Genomic DNA, 8,703 nt, shown 5'->3' on the forward strand with positions numbered 1-8,703 from the left:
TATGTTTATGTAACAGATGAAAACATTGAAGTTATGATTGAAACAATTTTGCAAGGAGAAGCTTTAGTACCCTTTCCACTTGAAGAGGAGTTCATTGTGAAGGTCAAAGATGCACTGGGACACATACTAAGCTGGCCAAGACACTTAGTTATTCGATGCTCTGACCTGGTAATACTATTTGAACATATTTTCCCTTGGTTATCTTAATTTTTCTGATATTTGAGTGAGTTCTTAATTTTTTTGGTAATACTATTTGTATTTTTGATTGCATTTGTAGGGAAAAGTGGTGGCGAAATCTGTGAAAAAGCATGCAACACCAGTGAAGAAAGCTGCAACACCAGTGAATAAAGATGTAACACCAGTGAAGGAAGATGCAACACCTCCAAAAGAAGAAATAAGAAGTAATAAGAAAGAAAAGGGGACAGGAAAAATGGTTGATGGAGAAAAACAACCATGTGATATGGAAGGAGGGAATGATGTGGAAGAAGGGAATGATGTGGAAGAAGTACTGATTGGAATAGAAAAGAAGATTAAAAAGGAGAAACAAAATGTGACTGTGCAAAGAAGGTGGACCAGAGCACAGATGAAGACAAGGATAAGGATTGAGAACAATAGTATTTTGAAAATGACTGCAATGATGGCTAATGGACAAGTTACAAAGGTTGATTCTATAAGAGTACAGAGTGAGAATGATCTTTTTGGGTACGATAGTTACACGTACTTAACTTGGGATGATTTTGAAGCAGTTCTTACAATGGATGAGCTGACTGGTGCTGTTATTGTGTCTTATATGATGTAAGTGCAAGAAATTTAATTTAAATAACAATGTGTCTTAAAAAAAATGTTTAATGAATTTAGTGTTTGTATGATAACAGGGTGTTGTTTAACAAATTGAAGTATGGCTCCCCAAAAAGAGACCATGGAATTTGCTTTGTGAACCCGGCAGTAATCTCACCAAGTACGCGTAAAGGGAAATCTAAGAATATTGACGATGCAAGCAGAGGTTTAGCAGATCGGTTGTCTAAAAGAAAGGGAAATGACATCATCTTTATGCCCTACAATCCCAGGTATTGTTATTTGACATTTTATTTTTAAAATGACTGCAATTATGTTATTTAACATTTTTTTTGTGGTTTTTGTAGAAGACATTGGGTATTGGGTGTACTAGACATGAAATCGGATACTTGCTATTATCTTGATTCCTTGAGCTCTGGCAATTTCAATATGCAGTTGAAGCAAATTGTTGATTCGTAAGTAATATAAATTATCAAAACACTTGATGTGAGTACAATAAACACATATTTGTTAATGTTTTTTTTATAGGGCAATGGTTTTGTACACTACACAAAGTGGATCCAACAAAAGGGTTAAACTAAATTGGGTTAATGTTATGGTCAGCACTTAATTCCTTATTGAAATTGTAGTTTTAACTTTATTTTTTGGATCAATTGAAATGATCATTTTATATGTAACTTTGTAGTGTCCAGTTCAGCCGGATCTACCGAATGTGGCTACTACATGCTAAGGTTCATGAAGGAGATAGTGGAAGAAGGAATTGAAGTGTTGGTCAAAGACAATGTAAGGATATAGCATTCTACTTTCATTACTATAATTTATGGCATCCTTACTGTTACAGAATATGTGCTTTCATTCATTTGAAAATACAATGCTCTATTAAGAAAGAATAGTTTACATTTTATGCTTAGTTGTTAAAATATAGCAACTTACTGTTACAGAATATGTTAATATGCTATTTTTTATTAATAAAAACAATATGCAAATGTTTTCACAGATCGGGGATGGCAAAGCTGAGTACACAACTGCTGATATCGATGAGATACGTGAAGAATGGTCAACGTTTGTTACATGCTTCATTTATCGATGATATGTATGGTCTTTTGACAATGTATCCGCAAAACAATGTTATGGTTAACCACTAATGCTAGGTATGGTCTTTTGACATGTGTAATGCTAGGTAGTTTTTTGAGACACATGTACAATTTTTTGCTAACTTTTAGTAATGTTACTTAAGGTAACATGTAGTTTCAACTTAGGTAATTCAACATATATGTAAAGTTGTTTGACGTTTAGATGAAAACGAATGTTTTGGTATATTTGTCATTTATTATGTGTATTCACGTTGTAAATTTGTGTTGTAAATGCACGTCGTAAAAACGTTGTAAAGGCGCGTAGTAAAAACGAGAGACGTAAGGTTACGACATGCGAATGAGCGTCGTCTTTCTTTATGACATGGCCTTCCTTGACACGCATTGCGTATCATAAGCACGCATCGTCTCTAGACGACGCGCATTTGAGCGTCATCTTCCTTTATGACATGGCCTTCCTTGACGCGCATTGCGTATCATAAGAGTGCGTCGTCTCTAGATGACGCGCATTTGCACGTCGTCTATCTTTATGACATGGCCTTCCTTGACGCCCATTGCGTATCATAAGAGCACGTCGTCTCTAGATGACGCGCATTTGCACGTCGTCTATCTTTATGACATGGCCTTCCTTGACGCGCATTGCGTATCATAAGAGAGCGTCGTAAATGCGCGTCGTCTATCTTTATGACATGGCCTTCCTTGACACGCATTTGTGCGTCGTCTGAGCCTTTTACGACGCGCAATGAGCGTCGTAAAAGGCCTTTTTTCTAGTAGTGTCGATATACAAGTATAAATGTTAAGTATAAGTTTCCCAAGGACTTATACTCTAAGTATAAAAATCAGATAGGTATATTACTTGTACATTAAGTAGACCACTATACCTATTCTACATACTCGTATATAACTGAAATAGATTTATACGTAGCGGTTTTACTCGTATAGAATTGAAATAAGATTTATACGTAGCAACTTAGTTTGTATGGAATTACAAACATGTATATTTTTAATATATAAGACTTATAGTTATATACTTATTTGGTAAGTAAACCATTATACCTAGGATATATATATATATATATATATATATATATATATATATATATATATATTAATTGTTTTAGAGTCAAAATAATACTTTCAAAACTAAACTTATGAACTTAGAAAAAGTATTATTTTCATATGGAGTCAAAACCTGTGAACTCACCAACTTTATGTTGACGTATTTTAAAATGCATGTGTTTTCAGGATGTTGATAACTATGATACAAAAAATGATGTTACACCGCCCGGTGTTTCCGCCAACGGCCGGGGTGTGACAGATTGGTATCAGAGCTATTAACTATAGTGAATTAATACTTTCTTAGGAAAGAACGACTATAGTTTAGGGCTTACTCTCTAAGATTTAGGTATATCCCTTAGCCTATAATACAAAGTATTATTAAATATTCTACTGAAGGACTACTTACGGGAGCGGTGACAGGATAGACATGTCAATTTGGGTTGCTGGATTTCAGAACGGCTATATACTAAAATGATCATGCCCACCGACTGTCCTGACTGGCCGGTGCCTTATCAGCTAGACCTGAAGGAACAAACAATAATTAATAATACTCGTGAATACAACAAACACAAATTTATAGAGTTATGTATGAACTCAGTCCCACGATGAGAACACATCTATATAACCCAAAAATATAGAAAGCCCAAACCCTCGATAAGAATTCAACGCAAGGTTTTAGGTCAAACTACTTACTCGAGTTTTATTGTATATGGTATGAACCACAACTAAACGTAGACTGATCACCTATGTTTAATTATGTTCAGGCCGATGCACAACTAAACTTTGATACGGTGGTTGATAGACTAAAACACTTGAAGATTTTAGAAGATTCGGGATAGATCTTAGATCAGGATACCATCAACTCGGAGTACAAGAAGACGATGTTCTGAATACAACATATAGAACTCGGTATAGTCAATCTAAGTTCCTAGTTAAGCCTTTGGATTGACCAGTGCCCCAACAATGCTCATGGACCTCATGAATAGTGTTTACAAATCGTACTTGGATAAATTTGTGATAGTAGTTATCGATGATATATTGATATATTCACGAACGAAGGAGGAACACGATCAACACTTGCAAATAATATTGGAACTACTAAAAAAAGAAAAGTTGTACGCCAAATTCTCGAATCTGAATTTTGGATTAGAGAAGTACAATTTTTAAGGCATGTGGTTCCCAAAAAAAGGGATTCATGTCGAACCCGCCAAAGTTGAAGCAATCAAGAATTGGGAAGCACCGAAGATGCCAATATAAGTGCATCAATTCTTAGGAATTGATGGCTATTACAAAAGATTCACAGAGAATTTCTCCAAAATAGCCAAGCCACTTCCAACACTAACCCAGAAGGATATGTAGTTCAACTGGGAAGACAAACAAGAAGCTGCTTTTTCAGAAACTAAAGCAAATCTTGTGTAGTGCACCAATCCTATTCCTTCTAGATGGGACATATGATTTCATCGTATACTGCGGCATATCAAATCAAGGATTGGGATGTGTGTTGATGCAAAGAGGAAAAGTTATCGCCTACGCATCACGATAACTTAAGGTGTATGAGAATAATTACACTACCCATGATCATATATGCCATGACATGTACCAGATCTGATGACTCGTATGCCTTGTGCATGACAAGTTCGATCAGATAAATTTGGCAAGAATCAATGAATCAAGATCAAGAACTTTCTTAAGTGTCTCAGGAGGATAGAGAAAAGGATCTTGATAATATGGAAGAGATCATTCTTAAGATTAGATTGATGATAAGTTCCATACTGATAAAGAAGATTTTGTTTGCATTCGAAATTCATGCTTTATTGAATGGTGAAGTATTATCTTGGAAGAGTACCAAGTAAAACACCATAGTGGATTTAACATACTTAGAGTATACTGTAGTTGTTTAAAATTGCAATGAAGACAATGTGACTGAAAGAGATTCATTAGTGACATCTTTTTTGAAATTCAATCATTGACGGTCCTTTTGGAGGCTCTTGTGACTACAAGGGCAAGCTTACCTCGAGTATGGATCCCAAGTCACACAAGCTCACATGAGACATACTTAGTAACTACTAGTACATTTGATAGTTGTTTGAATGTAAAGACATCATAGTCAATAAGTCATATCAGAAGATAATCTTGTCGATCTATTCCCTAAGTCAATGTCAATGACAAATTCTGACGACCAAACAAGGTCTAAAGGCAATAGATTTCTTAATGAATTGGATTAAACACTTTTGTTTTAAACTAAGAACTTATAGCAATATAAGTGTTCATTCGATTTGGTGATTATTAGGTGGAGATCTTAATATATGACTGAGATCAGTCATTTCAATTTGCTTATCACTGTGTTATTTTTTTGCATGTTTGTAACCCACTTCCCGAGTACTAATTTACTTAAGCATCCACAGTCGGTCATACTCTTGGATGTAAGTAGTGATTTAAGATTTTCATGAGTATTAGTGGAATGTCCATAGTGATATAACATAGCATAGATACTGCGCTAACACTCATCAGTACCTAATAGAGATTAAAGTATTGGACCAACTCGTGCTTAGAGATTACTTCATGGATAATATCTTCTATTCTTCAAAGCTAGATACATGTGGGGTTTTGCTTTATGATTCTGTTATGCATTTGTTTACTCTAACGCTATCTGTAACTATGTAGTTGAAGGTTATTTGTTTGTTTTGCCTTAACAGGAGATGCGATATCTATGGGCCCCTCGATGATTTGGTGCTAACATCTCAAGTGCTTAGCCGAGCCCTGACTGGAATTGATATATATAATTTAGTAGTCAGATTCATTCATTGCAAGTCTATATCGGGAAACATAATCTAAAATTATAATATTAACCATTATCCATGTCTCAAGTTCATACAGATATCTAGAACGAAGGGATAGTTGATCACTTATCTAAGGTCTGAATCTTGATTAGATAAAGGGTTAGTAGTTGCATTAGATGGCTAAATGTATGTTGATTATTAGAGAAGAGTGCAAGGTCATTAACTATTGGTAATATTTCTAAGTGTGAAACTGTTTCATTAGATGACTTGTCTAAGTGTGAAACTGTTGAAGTAGTGTGCAAGGTCATTAACTATTGGTAATATTTCTAATAATACTAGTTTGCTTTTAGGTTTCCCTCAAGAACCAAATTAAGTATAATAAATAAAGGAGAAATTGGTTTATTAATTACTATGGTTAGTAATTAATTAGAAACTGGTTGGAAATATATTTTGGGAACTAATTACTAGTTTAATACATAGGGTTAAATATTCAATTAATCAATAGTTGGTTCATCAGGAATATTCCAGAACCCTTATGGAATTAGAGTTGGATGAAAAAGACTCCATCCCACATGGGAAAAGGAGTGAATTTCGTTGTAGGCATTGCATCCCACATTGGAAGGAGTACAAAACCTAGGAAGTCATCCAAGGTTATAAATAGGGCCTTAGGGATTTCATTCTTCCTTGCACATTGGCTTGAAGTTTCGCCAACCATTCTTCTTAATCCCATAGGGACGATTTCTAACCCTCCTAAGGTTTGTGAAATTGTCCCTTCTCCAAGTTATTTTTATTTCTCTCTTTGGTGTAATTGAGTAAGATACCATTAAAAGGATTCTGGTTTGGGTCCTCTCATCAATTGCAACTTCATGGAGGATAAGATCTCAAGCATGGAGATAAAGGGCTACATAAGAGGTATTTTTTGTTATTTATATTTTATGTTTTCATAATGTTGCAGTAATTAGTATGAAGCAAGAGATCCATGGGTGCATGTACACTTAGGTATATCATAGTTTGATTTTTCAGCTACCTAGTTTAATTGTATTTGATGCACAGGAAACCCAACAATTTCATCTAACATAGTACATTTTGGTTGCAGATAATACGCACATATAGCATTTGATTGTCTAGATACTTCATATCTAAGTATAAGATGAAAGTAACTATGCACTCACTTGTTAGAAGTGGAAGACTGGTAATTTCGGCAGAGCTTTGCATAACACTTTAGCTTTTGCTCTTGATGTGACCTATATACGATTAGTAATGAGTCTTGATCTTATATTCATAGCGACTAATGATAGTCGAGATTCATCAACAATCCCAATGTCTACATTAATGTGACAACCCGAAATTTCCATTCGGTCAAACCCTAAAAGTCAATATGTTTTTATTATAAGTTAATGTCATTATTTCTTATTTTTATCAAATTTAAAGTTCGTTTGATTATTTTAATAATATTCTTTAAACGAACGGGTGAAAAAAAGTGTCGTCTCGGGTTTTGAAATTTAAAAACCGCAAACACCTCATGTCTTAGAAGTTCACGATCAAACTTTTATGTTTGGGTCGAAAAATCTTCCAAAAAATGTAAACTCAAGCCTTAAGCATGAGTTTACTCCCCAAAAACTAGTCATTTGTGTTTACTCCCCATTTACCAAAAGAGTAAACTCCAAAAATCCTCTCAAGTATCATCCTAGAAATTATTCAAGATCTTCAATCTAGTAAGTGTTTCTAGCCCTTTTAAGTTAGTATATCACTTAATCTAGTGATTGTACATCCTTTAATCCACCCATTTTTGTGTTTTGATTAGTTTTCTAAAAGCACCAAGAACACCAAGAACACACACTAGTGTTCTTGGACTTTAAGTTCATTTCAAGCTTCCACAATGTAAGTACTTCTATCCTAGAGTCATTTAAAGCTTGCTATACAAGTTTATACCAAAGAAAAGTCCCAAGAACACCAAGATAAAGGTGTTCACGGTTTTGGGAGGTCCCAAAACCGTATACACCAAGAATAGGGCCAAAATGGTGTGTTAAGGTGCCTAGATGCTTCACAATGCCTTAGGGACTTGTCTAGATTCATCCTTGATGAGTTTATCACACAAAAAAGCACCAAAATTATAAATTTTTATGTGTTTACAGTTTGGGGATCTCCCAAAACTATAAACACCCCAAATGATGTGTAAAAGTCTCATAAATGTCCCACGGTTGTTCCTTATGTCTAAATCTAACCTAGACTATTGCCATGTTTGAGCTAAGGACTTGAAAACCGCCAAATACCAAACTTATGGGTTTAAGGTAGTAAACTCATGAGTTTAAGGTAGTAAACTCATGGAGAAATGGTCCTTAGACCGTAAACTCCATTTAGGAGTGTTTTGATGCCACACAACACTTCCTAAGGCTAAATCATGAAGTAGGAATGCTTGGAATAGCTTAGAAGACTTCAAAACAACAAATGGTCAAAAGGTTAGGAGTTTATGACCGTACACTCAAGAGTTTACGACCGTAAACTCAAGGGGTGTTGGTCCTTAGGGAGTAAACTCATTTTAAGAGTGTTCCTTGAACCCCAATCATACTAGCCTTTCTCTACAACACTTAGATGCACTCTTTAGCACTTATAACACTTATACAAAGTGTTTGTCATGTCCTTGAGTGTCTTGACTTGTTTATTAGTTGTTTAAAGACTAATTGTTTATATACATATGTCCTCATATGTAATTAGGATCTTTGTGCGTGTCTAAGTCTTCACTTGACACCAAGCACTTATCCGACACTTCCTTCCAATCCACTCGCAACAGGTGAGTTAATACCCCTTAATCAATGTTTTAAATGTTTTTAAATACTTCATGGGGGGATACAAGTAGAATCATGCTAGTTATTATATCAATCATATGTGATTAATAAGCAGCATTCAAATGATTGGCTACTCATTAGCCGTTTTACCAAACAGTTTCCTTCAAATGTTTTTCATAAACACTTTATATG

Source organism: Lactuca serriola, chromosome 4 (assembly GCF_051521515.1).
Source record: "Lactuca serriola cultivar US96UC23 chromosome 4, Lser_US96UC23_V15, whole genome shotgun sequence".
Lineage (NCBI taxonomy): Eukaryota > Viridiplantae > Streptophyta > Magnoliopsida > Asterales > Asteraceae > Lactuca > Lactuca serriola.